General features: G+C 47.0%; 1 protein-coding gene across 5 annotated transcripts in view; it reads right to left on the bottom strand.

The window, feature by feature from the left end:
• Nck2 (NCK adaptor protein 2) overlaps positions 1 to 16,577 on the bottom strand; it is a 120,099-nt gene that overhangs the window by 87,641 nt on the left and 15,881 nt on the right. For 4 of the 5 annotated variants that reach the window (XM_040729228.1, XM_040729227.1, XM_040729231.1 and 1 more), the window contains exon 2: positions 13,232 to 13,303. The exons of the other annotated variant lie outside the window; for it this stretch is intronic. The gene's annotated coding sequence lies outside the window, so the exon portion shown is untranslated. The remainder of the gene's footprint in view (positions 1 to 13,231; positions 13,304 to 16,577) is intronic. 5 annotated transcript variants of the gene reach the window in all.

Below are 16,577 nucleotides of genomic sequence, written 5' to 3'. Positions count from 1 at the left end.
CCAGCCACAGATGGCTTTCTTATTTTCTGATCTTTGCTTCCTCCAGCCCTTCGCACCGCTTCATAACCATTCTCTGAACTAGACGCTGCCTGCACAAAATACCTACAAGGTTTCTACTTACTAACGAGGGCCACGGGAGTGTGGCACAGGTCGCCTGCAAACTGAAGCTACAAGTGATGACTCACATTTAGTCAAAACAAGAAAGAAACCCAGGGGCTGTGCTACTCCTCAAAGGGTTGCTGTGGCATGACTTTGAAACATCCCTGGAGCCTGGGCAAAGTCCTTCCTGCTGGGGCAGCTGGGCTGGAACCAGCAGGGCCAGCTGGAGGAGGAAGGCAGATAGCTGGATAGCCTGCTCACTACCACTAGCTGAAGAGAGAAGAAAATTCACAAGCTGCTTTCCCTGGTCATGTCAAAATGTCCCAGAGGTCCCCAGGTGGGTCAGGGGACAATCCAAAGCAGTCAGACTGCTGAAGTCTTCCACTGGCAGGTAGTACCACACCAGAAGCAGTCCTTGGAGACAGCTACCCTGTACTGTCCCACTGTCTCTGTGACAAAGGCCTGCCCATACCCCAAATCTTCTATAGGTTGCTGTAATTTCAAGGTATCTTAAAGCTTGTGGAAATGAGGGGCAAAGGAGAAAGACAGATGTTTCACAGTGGGACAGAAGTTGGGGTGTCCCCACCTGAACCACTGAAAGATACACAGGAAGTAGTAGCAGGAGCTGATGTCAATCCTACACAGCAAAGCGGGCCCTGGGGATCCCTGGGAAGAACCCAGGCCTGCCACAAGGGCATCTTAAGCAACAGAAACATACAAGTAGAAGCCTATGCAGTTTTTAGCCAGTATTATGGTTCCAATGTGCTTTCTCTGGTTCTGAGAACAGCAGGCCTCATGCTCTCATTTACACAGAAGGAGACAAGCATTATTTGTGTATACATATAGGCACGCGCACACACACGCACCCACCCATCCCCACACTCACACACACACACAGTGGCTCGATGTAGCTGTGACAGCCTGGACCCTGGGGGTGAGATGCTCCTGTGATGACAGCTTGGAGGGCGAGAGAAAAAGGCGTGGGAGATCTAATTTTCAAACTGTTTAATTCGCTGATCCTTCTTTGCTTAGAAGGCAGCATGAAACAGCTCTCTTGATGACTGCAGAAGCCTCTTAAGGTAAGCCATAAAACAACCCAAAAGTAGACAAGAAAAAAGCAAAGTGCTACATGGCATCAGGGGAAAATAAGCAAATCATAGGGGGAAATAACTATGTGCAAACAAAACCAATTTGCAATTAAATCTTAAAAAAAAAAAGACATCTGGCTGCAGAGGGTCTCGAAAAGTTATCTAACACACTGGTCCACAATTTCCTTCAATAACCTAACAGTGAACACACAATCAGGACAAGGAGTGGGGATGAAGGTGGTGCCCCAGTGGCCACGACTCCGCCCTGATTCTGCAGGATTCAAGACATGTCACAACTCGACATTTCCCAAAATTACAAGAAGAGGAAACCTCGTAACAGAAACAGTCAAATTCACATCAAAGCAGGTCATGCGCCAGACTGGACAAACAGGTAAACCCCATCCCGCAAAATCTGTCACACTCCTTTTTTTTAGAAAACCAAGCTAATATCAGATGACAAGTTCTACACAAAGCCACCTGGTGATGATTTTAGAAAGCATTTTCTCCCAACAGTGCTCAATGCAAAACTTCTTGGGCCGTATGTCTTTCATCATACACGAGATTTGAAAAGGGTGGCTTTCCAGATGATGGACACAGACACTCCTTGATGTCTTCATGGGGGTCTGTAGATTCAGGGTATCTTCCCCCACCAGACAACAATCCCCGAATGCCAAAGTCCCTTATAAGAAAATGGTACAGTGTCTATAAAGAACTTACACATGCGCCCACGTTATGTGCAAAATCTAACACGCTGTAATGCTATGTAGACAGCATGAGAATATGCTCTTCAAGGAATTATGACAAGAAAAATGTCTCAAGTGCTCAGTACACATGGGAGCAATCGTGTTAGATCTAGCTGCACCGTACAGGCCGTAGCATTTTCCTTCTGAGGCTGGCTGAATCCAGATTCCAGGGACACAGTCTATACCCATGCTACTTTCCAGAAAAGGAAAGACTTCCCTGTTTGAGGTACCACTTACAGCAGGTACCATGTGGGTTAGTTCTGTTTCCTGTTGCTATGATGAAATGCCCTCTGACAAAATCTACTTAAGGGAGAAGGGTTTTTATTTGGCTCAGAATTCCTCATTACCACCCATCAATGAGGGGACGTGAAGGAGGCCAGGACCTGAAGCAGCTAGACATATCGGCATCCCCACTCAAAAGCAGAGAGCCGTGAGTCAATGTGTGGGCAACAACACTGCAGTTTTGTTTTCTTCTTTTTATTTCATCCAAAACCCAGCCCATGAAATAGTGCCACCCACATTCAGGGTGGTTCCAACCTCAATTAACTCGATTAGGAAAATCGCTCACGAGTCATCCTAATGTAGACGTTTCCTCATTGGGACTTCCTTTTCAGGTGATTCAGACTGTCAATCACCACACCATGGTAACAGCTCTATGGAAACTGGTTACCTGCCCCGGCAGCTCCAGGTACAGTGCAGGGTAACACAGAGGTGAGGAGGAAGAGGAGGAGGAGGAGGAGAAGGAGGAGGAGGAGGAGGAGGAGGAGGAGGAGGAGGAGGAGGAGGAGGAGGAGGAGGAGGAGGAGGAGGAGGAGGAGGAGGAGGAGGAGGAAATATTCCTGGGTGAAGCAATGGCCTGAGGAAGACAGAAACTCACTAGGAAAGCGAGAAGGCAGATCTGCTGAGAGCACGGGATGATTTGTTGGTGAAGAAATGAGAGAGAATGACAGCTGACTAAGAAAGAGGAAAGCCCTTGCAGTCACCGAAAGGAAGGGGAAGTCCCACACACGTGACACGTGAGATGAAGGCAGAAGCAGCCAGGAAAACTCCAGAAGGTGGGAGTTGGGAGTCTGGGATACAAGACAGGGCAGGGAAGTCTCGGGCTCTGAGGCAGTATTTGTGTCAGCGTCCTTTGCATTCCCCTTTATACTGGTGACTGTATGCTAAGCCGATGGTGACATGCAAAGTCTGATTCAGCACTGCCCACTGCTCAGGGCCAGTCCCAGTGCGAGTGAGAGAGAATGCAGGCAGGGGAGAGACTAGATGACTCTTGGAGAAGCAGTTCTGAGACCTGGACCCCTAGCTAAAGACGAAGTCTATGTAGGACAGTGAAATACAGAACCGTATCCCAGGGAGAAACAGCACATGTTTTCCTTCACCTCGGCTTCCTACTTTCTAAACACAGGCAGATGATGGGGCTCCGCGTTATTCACACGAAGGCTGGGCGGGCTGTCCTGGACCAAGCAGGTAAGCTCACCTTGCAGTCCAGTCTTAAGGAGTTAAGAGTCAACTATCTAAGTTAAGTAAGGCCTCGGTTCTCAAACTAGGGGGTGAGAGAGAGCAAGCATTTCCAAGAGGCTACTAGGAAAATACCAGAATGAATCACTGGGCCTCCCCCAGCTACCACACTGCCATCCTTAACACCATCTGCCTACAATCCTGCCACCTCTGCCTCCAGCAGAGTGAATGAAAAGGGGGACTCTACCAGCCCAAGTTCCCCAAAACTGGGAGGCTAGGGAGTTCCCGGACACTTAACAAGCCTGAGTTGAGAGAAGCAGGGAGAGGAACTGACAGGTAACCCCCGAGAGTGCCCATGGACTGGGGAAAGCCGAAGCCCCAGGGTGCTTCTGGGAACAGCTGTAGGCAAAATATAGATTTGAATGACAGGTGGGTCTGAGAGAGGAAAGGCAGTTTTGAGACGGGGACTTTGACTCTGGGCAGAAGAAAAAGGCTAGTTACCACTGCCAGTACCACCATACTTTTTCTAGAAAGGTTTACAGACTCAAAGAAAGTCTCAACTGCCTTCTTATGAGAAATACCAGCTTTTAAAACATTTTTTTTAGTCCTAACAAAATACTGGTTTCTACCCTAAGGAGCAAGGTAAGAGGAAGGTGAAAATTTTCTTGACCTATCTGTCCAAATCAGGTCCCAAGTCTCTTACTAGAAAGAACCACAGTTGTAAAAGGACAGAATCTCGGTGTAAGCATCAAAACGACACACAGGGACGAGAAGCAAGTGACACACCAGGCTGGTGCACAAAAACCCAGGCAGCTAGCTAGTCAGAATGACTTCCTTCAGTAGCAGAAGTGTTTTAAATGACCAAAAATAGGCTCTCAAAAGTATTTTCTTCAGCCTGCTAACCATCTTCATGTTCAAAATATTGAACACCAATTCAGGAGCCAGGGGAATAAATGGCTTGATGGGTAAAACACTTGCTGAGCAAAGGTTATGGGGCTGACTTAGCACCCTCTAAAAATGTCAGGCATGATGGGGCATGCCTGTAATCCTGGTGTAGGAAGGCAGGGCATGAATGGGAGTATCCTGGGGGCCTGATGGTCAGCCAGCTTAGCCAATCAATGAGACCCTGTGGAGAGCAAACTAGGAAGACATCGGACATTGACGTTGGCCTCCACTGGGCATCACTCCCACAGGAACACACCACACACACACACACACACACACACACACACACACACACACACACACACACACCAGCTCAATTCACTGTTGCTGTTCCCAACCCAGGTATCATCGCCCGCTGTGATACCACATGACATCAAGTTCTGAATCACACCCTGATTCGTTTACAGCTCTTTCTAGAACGCTGCTGACTCTACAGGCTCCTCCCTCCACAGACACTATTTTAAATACCATCATTTACACAAACACACCCACACACACGCTGTAAGTTTCATGCCTTCTTAACTACAGAAAAACTGCTTAACCTGGCTGTGTATCTTATCCCCTAGAAAGTAAAAGTCAGATGCAAACACCATATCCTTTGCCAAGGATCTCCGCATTAGAGCGAGGCCACAAGTGTGCTTATACCCTAAGACACTCAAAGGCCATTTCAGCCACACTCTTCAGTTTTAAAAAATCTGCACAAAGCCATGTCCAGAATAGGAAACGCTTAAACCTTTCAACTCTGAGACATTCCTTCAGCAGCTACGTTCCGTGAGCATCGGTCACCACTCTCTCCTATGCTGGCACTACTCCCGACATTGCCCACCCGTGCTGCATATATGAGGTGGAGAGAGCGCTTGAGTGAGGTTGTGCACAAGGCACTGCTCTGCTTGTCTCATCTGGAGTTGAACAGACTCTCCGCCACAGAACCACACCCCCCAGCCTTGTCCGAGTTCTAACTCTCCCTCATCTACAAAACTCACCTTCCAGTGACAGCAACTGAAACAGCAAGAAACACTCTACCCGACAAAGGCTGACTACAGAAGGCAAGATCTGAAGATGGAGCTCAGGCCCCGGAGTCCTGAATTTAGCTTCAGATAAAAACCTAAAACAAGAAACATTAAAACTCAAGCAGGCCGGGCGATGGTGGCGCACGCCTTTAATCCCAGCACTCGGGAGGCAGAGGCAGGTGGATCTCTGTGAGTTCAAGGCCAGGCTGGACTGACAGCCTCCAAAACAATACAGAGAAACCCTGTCTCGTAAAACCAAAGGAAAAAAAAAACCTCAAGCAGGTGTAGCTCAATGACTGAGCTCTCTCGCCCAGCACACACTCAAGGTACCCGGGTTTCTACTCCCAACACGAGGGGAAAACAAATGCAGAAACATCACACGAGTCAGAAGAGAGGCTAACGGCTACCCTGAGGACTTACAACCTGCTGCTACACTAATTTTTACCAGCAGCACCCTATCCCCCAAACCTGGCTGGGCGAGGCCGAGCTGTCTCTCAGGGCCGCTGAGGTTCTGAGGCAAGCTCCCAGGTTGGTGGGATCCACCCAGTGTCCACAGGGACGGTGGGCAGGAGGGAGAGTTGAGCCACATAGCCCGTTTCCCAGAAAAGCCACAGGGAGACTTATCTCCTGCAGCTCAGTTAGTCTTCAGCCAGTTATTGTAAGTGCAGTCACAATGCTCCATTTAAAGATCCCCAGTAATGTTGCTATATTTTCCTGCATTTGCTTCCTGAGAACCGAGATGTGGGGGAGTTACCAGCGCAGTGTGAGGTTCAGGGTTACTCAGACAAGGGCAAGGGAGAGTGGAAACTAAGAAAGCCTCAGCTGCTCACAGACAAGCGTTTTTAAATAGGTCTTGCCAGCTGGGGACGGGGTGGGGATGGAGTGGGAAAGGAGTGGGCCTTGAGCCGGTGCTGCCTTGGTCACGGAAACAATAAAAAAAGCATCCCTGGGCTGGTTTTTTGGCTTCTGATACAGAGCTCCCAGAATAACACTCGGAATTTCCTGAGTGACCGTGGCTCATGAGCCCCGGCAGGCCACAATGGAGCCTGTGCCTGTGAAGGGATGCGGCACGGGGATCCCGAGACAATGAAAGAGTGGGGAGTGTCGGATCTACATTCACTGCTCGCTGGTGGGGAAGGTGGACAGTGATGGGGTCTTTGCTCTTCAACGTGGGATTGGGGACTTTGTGGCTCAGTAAGCCCCCTTGGGGTGATATCCTGAAAGGAACTGCGGAGGGCAGGGGAACTCTGCGGCCCCTCTCAGGCTGCACCCACACCGTGTGCATCCTCGTTCCCGTCACTCCCAAGCTCCCAAGCTGCGTGCTTCCTAATAAACCAGCTATAGCTGATGTCTGCAAACTGTGTGGCTACAGGTGTACCGAGGGCCTTTCCCGGGTTGGGGTTGTTGTCACGGGACATTCGTGAACAGGAAGGGGGAGCCGCGGGAACTTGCAAGGGATCAGTCAGAAGCAAAGGAGGTTTTCTCGAAGCTGGCATCTGGGGCGGAGGGGGGGGGTGATACCACGTCTTGTTGGGCCAAGCGCTCATACTTGTCAGGAATGTACCAGCCTTGCACAGTCAGCGTCAGGAGTGGCTATTACAGGACAGTCAGCTGGTACTTGAGGACGAGACTGTCCACTATGGGGAGGGACTCTGGAGTCTTCAGGAAAGGCTGGCAGGTAACAAATTTGTTACACTGACTATATGTCGGCATAACGTGGGTTCCACTGGGTTAATCCACACATTATTAAACCTGTCTGCTTTCTTTTACTTTTTAAATGTGGTTGCAGGGGTCACTGAAGCTACATCCGTAGCCCGCACACAGTTTACAATCTATTCCTACTGGATAATACTTTGAAACGGATCTCAAATTTTCCCATGGAAAAGAAACAAGTCTACAGATTGAAGCATGGGATGAAAGATAGGGGGTGTTGCTAACATTTAGGAAGGGCTTGTTATCTTCCAGGAACCACACAGTGTTTCAGGAACCTTCCGCTGAAGGCTGCCTCCTCCTCCTGCCCCAGAAAAGAGTAGAGTTCTAGTGCCAAGAAAGAGACAGGCAAGGCTCCAATACAGCAGCATCCCACTCCAGTCCTGTATAGCCCTACACACACGGTAAACAGGCTTCTTTAAGAAAGGGTCTAGTAAAGACAGTATCTCAGCCTTCGTAGGTCCCAAGCTCACCATTACTCAATTAGACAATGCTACCACGAAGGCGGCCACAAATAGCACGCAATTGAACAATCCTGGCTGTGTTCTTTTCTTTTTGTCCTTTGTGTGTTTCTTTGAGACAGGGACTCATCTAGCCAAGCTGGCCTTGAATTCCTGATCCTCCAGCCTCCATGGTCCAAGTGTTAGATTTATGTATACTACCATGCCTGGCCAGGCTGTGTTCTACTAAGATGGATCACACAAGAGGTAGTGAGACAGATTCAGTCCATGGGCTGTTTGCCAAGCCCTGTTCTACACACGAAGACAGAAATGTTCCTAAATAAATGTGTCTTATCGGGGCACCAAGTTAGAGCATCTACAAAAATGCCTTCCACAAAACACCAGGGAAACACTGGTATAAAACACTGCTGGCTGAGTTAACTAGCTGTCAGGCTTCTAATCTTCCGCTGACCATGTAGGCATGTGCACTGGACGCTTGAGGTAACAACTGAATGACACTAGACTCTAGAGGCAGCAACTGAATGACAAATTACATTCATGCATTCCTTTCTTCTTTTGAAATGTGGTTACCAGTAATGTCAACACTAGACCTCTACTTCATCTATGTAGCTTACATTCTATTGCCTATGGTGGCTCAACGATGTGATAGCCATAAAATTAAGGGAATACAGAATGAAAGGAGACAAGACTCCACAATCAAACACTCTGGGCTTCCAGAACAGAGCCAACAGCACATATAGAGAGGGGAAGGTAAGCACGACTGTCCAGCATTCAGAGTGGGGACTTCACCTGCACGACATCACAGAACTCACTGCAATGGGAAAGCACTTAGAGGGACTAAAGCCCCTGCAGGCCCTCCAAAACAGAAACACGAAACATGGTTTGTGGATGGAACAGTGCTCAGTATCGGAAAAACCAACCCTTGGTTCCATCCACTACCGTCATCATCAGTCCAATTTAGAGATGAAAGCTCCACTTTCCTACCTAAGTCTCCACACGGGGGCCACACACCTAGGTGGATGGAGTTACACTACACACATCGGGGTTCTCCCTGAGACCAACACTTCCCTCCACTCCCGAGTCTCGCCAGCATTACGCATCAAGAAAACAAAGGGACTAGTCCACCATTACACTGATTTGAAGGCATTAAAAACTATTAACAAATCTAACAGCACTCACTGCAGAAGGAAACAGAATGGAAACCTAGGCAGGCCATGGGAGCAGACGCAAGGCGCGTGACAGAATCACACTGGCCTGCAAAACCCCAAATCCCCGGGTTCCCTAGTGCACGCCACACTGTGGGTTGACTGTGGGAAGAGAAAGCAGGCCTTGGGGGCGAGATTATCTAAGGCAGGTAAAGGCCAGAATGCACCAAGTTCTCCTACATCTTCCAGTGCCTAGGACCATCCTCAGCAGAGAGGGTTCCCAACTGCAAAAGACGCACAACTTGTGTGCAGTTCATACCATTAGCAAGGTGGCGTCTCATACCCACTGTTCCCCATTAGCCCTCCCTCCAATCATCTCCTCTTCACCCTCCCACTTCCCTCAAAACAAACAAAATACAAAAAAACATCTTAAAAGGTACCCCACAAAGAAACTTTTCTGTACTCTTGGAAAATCAGGGAAAACACCATAAAAACCTCATGAAGAATCGGAATAGTCATTTGGGGGAGTTAGCAAATGCTAACCAAGAAGTAATAAAAAGAGGTGTCTCCTGCGTGCTGTATTGGTCACCTGATGCTGCATAATAGAACAGTGCATATGCAGCAGCTGAAAATGCAGCAGCTGAAAACACACAGCCTATTACTGATCTCTGGGAATCTAGAGTCTGGGCATGCCATGCCCAATATGCACACCTACAAAGAAGCCCAGTCACAACACATCTCCTTCTGAAATTCAGAATCTAAACAGTACCTTTGGTAGACTATCTGCCCATTCCAGGCACAACAAATTAACTGAAAATAATTGTGTGCCATGCAATGAAATTTCAGTCATTGACAGATCACAAATGTAATAGTGGTCTCATAAGGGTTAATGGAACATAAAAGTTCATACAGCCTGGTGACATGACAAAATATATTTATGGTGATGCTGATGCAACACACCTACTATGCCACAAGTCACATGTAAGTGCACATGCAATTGTGTACAGGACTTTACACTTGATGAGAAAGGACTGCTCACAGCATATATATTTACTGTATTACACGTTTTATCATTAGCCTATACTCTTACTAACATTTTTCTTTAAAAAAGAAAGGGAGGAAGGAAAGAAAGAAAGAAAAAGAAGAGGTGACTATAAACCACTCTGCCACCTTTTATTGGCAGTGGTCTTAAATACTTGGAGCTTACTGTGTCCCCTGATTGCCCATGCTCTCTTGTACTCAATTTAATCTTTTGTTGCTCTGTCATCATGACTCTTCACACACACACACACAGAGAGAGAGAGAGAGAGAGAGAGAGAGAGAGAGAGAGAGAGAGAGAGAGAGAGAGAGAGAGAGAGAGAGAGAGAGAGAGAGAGAGAACAACCTACCGACAAGAGGGACAGTCACTCTTGAGAGAAAAAGATAAGCCAAGACTAAGAGAGCGTTTCACCTGCTCTCACTCAGGGAGTCCATTCAAAGAATGGGTGGCATTCCCCAGAGGAAACATAAAATAGGGCTGGCCACGGGAGCCATCAAGAGGCAGGGATAAGTCAGTGAGCCCCAGTACTACCCCTGAAATTCAAGACTGCTTAAGAGGAAACCAATTCTAAAAAACACAAGAGTCACAAATCCTAGTTGCCTGGAAGCAGCAGCAGTGTTGGTATTAGCTGACCTAAGACAAGATCATCTAGGGGAGATGAACTCCAATGCTGTTGTGGAGCAGCCATTTACACTCTGACTTCCAAGGAAGCAAAGACTGGGTAAACCTTGTTTCTGTGCTTCTGAATACTGGTGTGACTCTGATGGCCCATCACAGCAAAATGAATCAAGAGCCATAAAGTTATCCCTACTAAGAAGCTCTGCAGCCTCCTCTTAGGAGTTATGGCAAGGAAAGGACTCTGCTGCAGAGAAGTATAAAGAGGCATCATGTCTACTGGAAGAAAGCTTCAGTGTCCAACTCCATAGACGCCTTGCACAGGGATGGGTCTGAACTCCATAGATGGCTTGCACAGGGACGGCCCTGCAACTCCACAACCATCCTGCCCTAACAGGAAGAAACACTACAAAGATGAGCAGTAAGACAGAGAGCACATATTGAGATTATACAATGATACACAGTGCTCACAAATACAAAGACTGCAAATGTGCAAATTAGAAGAAATTTCAACATGAGAGGGATTCTTTTTTCACAACTGTCTTGAGGAGTCTGTGTGTGTTGTGGTCATCTTGGCAGTGCATGCACTTAAAAAATTAGAATAAAGAGATGCATTCTATAATGAAGAAAAAAGTTACTATGTCATCCTAGTCATTCCAAGAATATACCACAGAAAGCGAATAAATAAGCAGTGCCAGAAAACTGTATCTCAGAAACCAAGGTCTTGGATCAGGCAGGTGTGGTACAGTGGTAGAGCATTTGCCTTATCTGGGGTCCTGGGTTCCACCCAAAGCAATATATAAATAAATATAGAAGTAAATAAGAAAGGAAGGAAAAGGGATGAATCTGGGTCTCACTGAAGTACTTGGGAGTTCTGTTTGTAGCTACCGATCTTTTCACCTGGCAAAGCTATAATCCTCTTTAGACATCCACAGCTGGTTTCTTTCCCAGACAGACAGGACTGGCTATCCAATTCTGAGGCAGCATCACTGTGTTTTGTGCTTGAAGCCTGAAACAGCAGTCCTGGGAGGGTAGTCACAGATAAACATGAGGAACTCATGGCCACAGAGAAAGGAGCATGTCCACTCCAACTGCACGGCTAAAATAATTAAGGATGTCTTCCAGACACCATCCATTGATGGGGATGTCCTGTTATTTGTCAATAAAGCACTGTTGGCCAATAGCGAACCAAGATAGGAGGGACTAGGAGTCCAGAAGGACTCTGGGAAGAAGAAACACAGAGAGTCAAGATGTAACACCATGGGGTAGGAAGCCCGGAAACCTCTCCGGTAAGAGAAATACTTAGATTAACAATTGTGGGGTAATTACTTAAGTCAGAGCAAGCCAGTAAGAAACAACCAAGGCCAACAGCTTCATAATTAATATAGCCTCCTGTGTGTTTACTTGGGACTGATGCGGCTCTAGAACCAGGCTGGCGGGAAGGCTTCTCCCAAGGAAAAGGCTTCTCTTTACAATCCATTAACCTGGAAAATGCAGGTGCAACAACACGCCAAGAATCATCATGGCTATGGCCGATGCCAAGCACGGTGGCAGGGGCGTGCAAAGATAACACGCCCACAGGAAAATGGTCCGGAGCAAAGCTGCCAAGACTAGTACTTGGATAAATTGCTTAGCTTCTTCAAGCTGGCCACTTCATCTGTTAAAGGCTGAGGGCAGCCTCGCAGGGTTATTGAGAGAATCGAATTAGACAACAGGTATGAAATGCTCAACCCCATTAAGTACTCAATAAATATCATCTCCTACTGGCATGTCAGTGTGCTTTGAGACTGTACCTTTGTGCAGGCCGGCACTGAAGGGAATGTCTCACCTCTGCTATTTACAATGCTGTGCCCAGGGAAGCCAAATGCAAGCAGTATGTGTGCCAATTCTTATCCATGAATTTCACAGCATTTGTCTTTAAACACAGGGTCAAAAGAGCCAAGGGCTGCTTTGCCACAGTACCCCAGAGAGCCAAAAAGCCTTAATGCACAAGATCTTTTAAAGTTAGTGACATTTCCTGTTCCTAGAAGTCCCAACCCAACTGCCAGAATATTAAATAAGCACTTATCCCAAAACACATTTACATTAGTGTTTTTAGCCCAGGAAACAATATATACTTTCCTACTATGACAACTTAAACAATTAATTTCATTTATTTAAAGAATAATGGAGCCTTTTGTAACTTAATAAAATTATTTTTACATTGTTCCTTTGGATAATATATTTTTTATCTACCTGAGGGAAGATAAAACATTGCTAGGCTGGAAAGAGTTCTGCTTGGTAAGGAAACTGAGTTACTTTGCCGTAAGGCCTAGGTAGAGTACCTCTGGCCAGTGGCGAGGGCATCATCAGAAAGCAGGATGATGCTGGTCCTTGCCAGGCCAGTCCTCCTATGCCATAAGCATGTAACTACTACTCATTTTTTTTTCAAATGACACAATACCAAAACCTAAAGACTCTTTCTCAAGAGTTCTGGTGTTTTAAATGGTTTTGGTTTCAGGCTATTTAAATATCACAACAATTATTAATTCGGTATTCAAAACCAGATTTGATATAGTCACCTCGAGGCTTCTTAGTGCACACAATGAACCACAGGGTACAGTGGTAGGTCTAACAGGAGAACAGGAAGGGGTCTGTCTGCAGCATACAGCCACCATAGAATCACAGGAAAATCACTGCCATTTCTCCGGTAATTGCAAAGATTGTTAACTGTGCCACTAAAGTCACACTTAAAGGAAATACTAGGCATGAACTAATAGCTGATCAAAATTAAAATGCCCCCCCAAACAAATGCCCCTGAAGTCATCAGCAGAGGGATGTGGGTGGGCTAAGGACCCTTCCCCGGGAATTAACTCTGAACTCTGTATTGTAATACACCAGCCCCTGCCCTCTGGCCCCTACCCCCTGATTTCACAAACCTTTAGATCCCAAACTCAGGGCTGGAGCAGAGGTGAGCCGGCTTTCAGAGGAGAGTTTCTGAGTTGCTGAGACTGTAAGAAGAGAAGGCTAAGGTGAGATTACTGACTACAGGCCTGCCCCACCCTCCACCCCCATGCTTGTCCAGGATGTACTGGAACCTGCATCCTCCGGCCAGGCCCCCCCTCAGTTTGAATGGAGGAGATATAGAGAAAACCCTGGCTCAACCCCCCCTCTCATAGGCACCTGGGGCTTCCAGCAGCCGTGTGACTGGAAAGCCCCAAGGCAGGCAGGCAGTTACACAAACCAGCCCTGAATGTTTCCCAGCCCCATAAATGTCACCAGGAATCAAGTAAGTGAATTCCACACAAAGCCACTGAAATTCACATCTATAATCGCTAACTACTGATGATTTTTCTTTAAATACAAAACAAACAAACAAAAAAAAAACCTACAAACAGAAGCAGGTGTGTGATGGCCCTCACCTTTAGTCCCAGGACTCTGGAGGCAGAGGCCAGCAGATTACTATGAGTTCAAGACCAGTCTGGTCTACATAGCTAGTCTGGGCTGCATAGGAAGACACTGTCTCAAATAATAAATAAAACAAAAACTAAACAAATTAACACCAGAAATCTAGCTAGACATACGCCTGAAATCTCAATGCTTGGGAAGATCACTTGATTATCACTTGAGACCAGGAGTTTGAATCATGTGTTAGTAAATCCCTGAGGCCTTTTTTTTTTTACAACAAAGTCTCTCTCTCTCTGTGTGTGTGTGTGTGTGTGTGTGTGTGTGTGTGTGTGTCTGTGCATTTCTGTCAGATATCTGCAGATTAAAATAGACATCAATTACAACAGAAGCATGAACTGAAAAGAAAGCAACTACTGATTTTGTACTCAGGCATTTTAATGCACAAATGCAGCACCATGCATCATATTCATATAAAGGGGATGCAAGGAGGCATCTGTCATTCTGCAGATACAGAGCGGTAAGCTGTTCCCTGACCTCACACTCAAATGATATCACTACTGGGGTGGAAGGAGATGTTCAGACTTGGGTATTTCTTTCAGATAAGCTTAGTTTTAGATGGCATAGATGTTTGAGACATTTTGTTCATTGACACAAGTTAGTTTTGTTTTAAGTTTGAATATCTTCTTTAGGTTAATAGGGGAATTGTAGGAAGAGACTTTAGGACTGCGCCATTAGCCATGCGGTACGCTAAAGACCCAAATGGATGTGATAATGATAGGGCAGTGAACTATGCCACTAGCCAGGCCCACTTTTTGGTGGCTAGAGTTGTGTACGGAGGTTCTAATAAAAGACTCCGCACTCTTTCTTTTCAGCTTCCGGTTTGGTGGCGGTACTTGCCTCATCTTGGTTGTATTTCTCCTGTAAGTAATTTCTACAATAAGCAGTTACCTATACCCTCAACGAGTGTGCCGTTTATGTTACAGTTACACTGGGGGATCATGGGAACAGAAAACTATAGGCCTTGGCTATGACCTTGTATGCACCCAAGAGAAGGGCCAAACACCCCCCCCCCCGGCCCCCGCAAAGATGACAGCTCTAGAACTTCAGATTGGTAAGCCAATAGAGAATTCTCAAGATGCTCCCTCAAGCCAGCTTCCGAGCCAGCTCCTGCCCAAAGCATACTCAAAGCCTCCCACAGCCCTTGGCCAGGGGAATGGCCTGGCTTAGCAGCCTGGGTAGCAAAGGAAGCCAGAGCAGGCTCAGGGCAGACTAACACACCACATAGAAAGCAAGCAAACTCTTTACCTGGAGGTACCTGGTCTCAGCACTGGATTTGGATCACTGTGCTAACCCTATTCCTACCCAGAGCTTCCAGGGGCAATACCCGAGACAAGGACCACCCAGACCCCAAGGTCGCAGAGCCACTTTAGGCCACTGTCCACCACCTACTTCAACCAGGGGATCTGCCTCAGGGATGTGAAGCTATCTCATGGCATACCCACTGGAGAAGCTTGCAAACTGTTTCTCACTTACTTGAACACTGTCCGCACGGGGTTTGGGTATCCCTCCCTCCCTTGAAACACAACTACTTGGTGACAGACTTAGCATTTCAGGACCTCCATTCCTTGGCGAAGACCTTTCCAGGGTAGGTCTCAGAGCTGTCATTCAGTTTCTTCCTGTACTACAAATCTGAAACCACCAAACTGAGAACTGAAGTTGTCTGTCTAGAAAGAAGGGACCGTAGGCTCATAAAAAAGGAGCCAGTCTGAGGTAGTGGAAACTGTGGGAGGGGCAGTGTCTTACTTAGGGTTTCTCCTGTTGTAATGAAACATCAAGACCTAAAATTAAGTTGGGAAGGGAAGGGTTTATTTATTTATTAGGCTTACACATCTATATCACTGTTTATCATCAAAAGAAGCTGGGGCAGGCACCTGGAGGCAGGAGCTGATGCAGAAGTCATGGAGGGGTGCTTCTTACTGGCTTGCTCTCCACGGCTTGCTCAGCCTGCTTTGCTATAGAACCCAGAACCATCAACCCAGGTATGGAAACAACCACAATGGGTTGGGCCCTCCCCATCAATCCCTAATTAAGAAGATGCCTTACAGCCAGATCTAACAGAGGCATTTTCTCAGTTGAGGTTTTCCCTCCGCTCAGATAACTCTAGTTTGTGGGTGAAGCTGACCTAAGACTAGCCAGCACACACAGGAAGATAAAAGTTCCTTCATGGAGCCTCGGGACTCAGCGTATACAGCGGCACAGGGCTTCCACACAAGCCAAGTGACGAGAAAGGCTGGGATGTTAATCCACAGCAGAGGCCCTCAACTTCCCATGCAGATCAGAATCACCTGGGAAATCCGTTCAACAGAAGATTCCAGACCAATCTGTCTCAGAAGAATGAATCATTAAGTCCAAAGCAGGCCCCAAGAATTTTCATTTCTCCACATCCGGAAACCACATTCTCAAACTCTGATAAAGCACCACCCTCTTGCATCCTCTACTACTAGAGACAGAACCATTCCAGGTGCAAGAGCTCAACTCCCAGCTCCAAAAATGACTTTTCCCAAAGACCAGGGATGGAAAGAAGGAAGATCAACTTTAGAGAAACCTATACCTCAACCAGGTGACGAGATTAACATACAGTTGCAAACCATGCTGACAGTGTATGTCTACGACAGTTTAACCGTCAACTTGACACAATCGAAAATGACCAGGGTAGAGAGGCTTGGTCTGTAAGCACGTCTGTCTGTGGGAGATCTTTCTTAACTGGGTTAAGTGAAGCGGGAAGGCTGGCCCTGAATGTGGGCAGCACCCTTTCATGGCTGGCCCTTGAACTGCAGGGACAAGCAATGAACTTGAGCAGTAAGCACACATGAATGG

The sequence above is a fragment of the Mesocricetus auratus genome, unplaced genomic scaffold (genome assembly GCF_017639785.1).
Source record: "Mesocricetus auratus isolate SY011 unplaced genomic scaffold, BCM_Maur_2.0 Super-Scaffold_100021, whole genome shotgun sequence".
In the NCBI taxonomy this organism is placed as follows: Eukaryota; Metazoa; Chordata; class Mammalia; order Rodentia; family Cricetidae; genus Mesocricetus; species Mesocricetus auratus.
The sequence above is the reverse complement of the archived record's forward strand: the minus strand, read 5'-3'. Positions and strand labels throughout refer to the sequence as shown.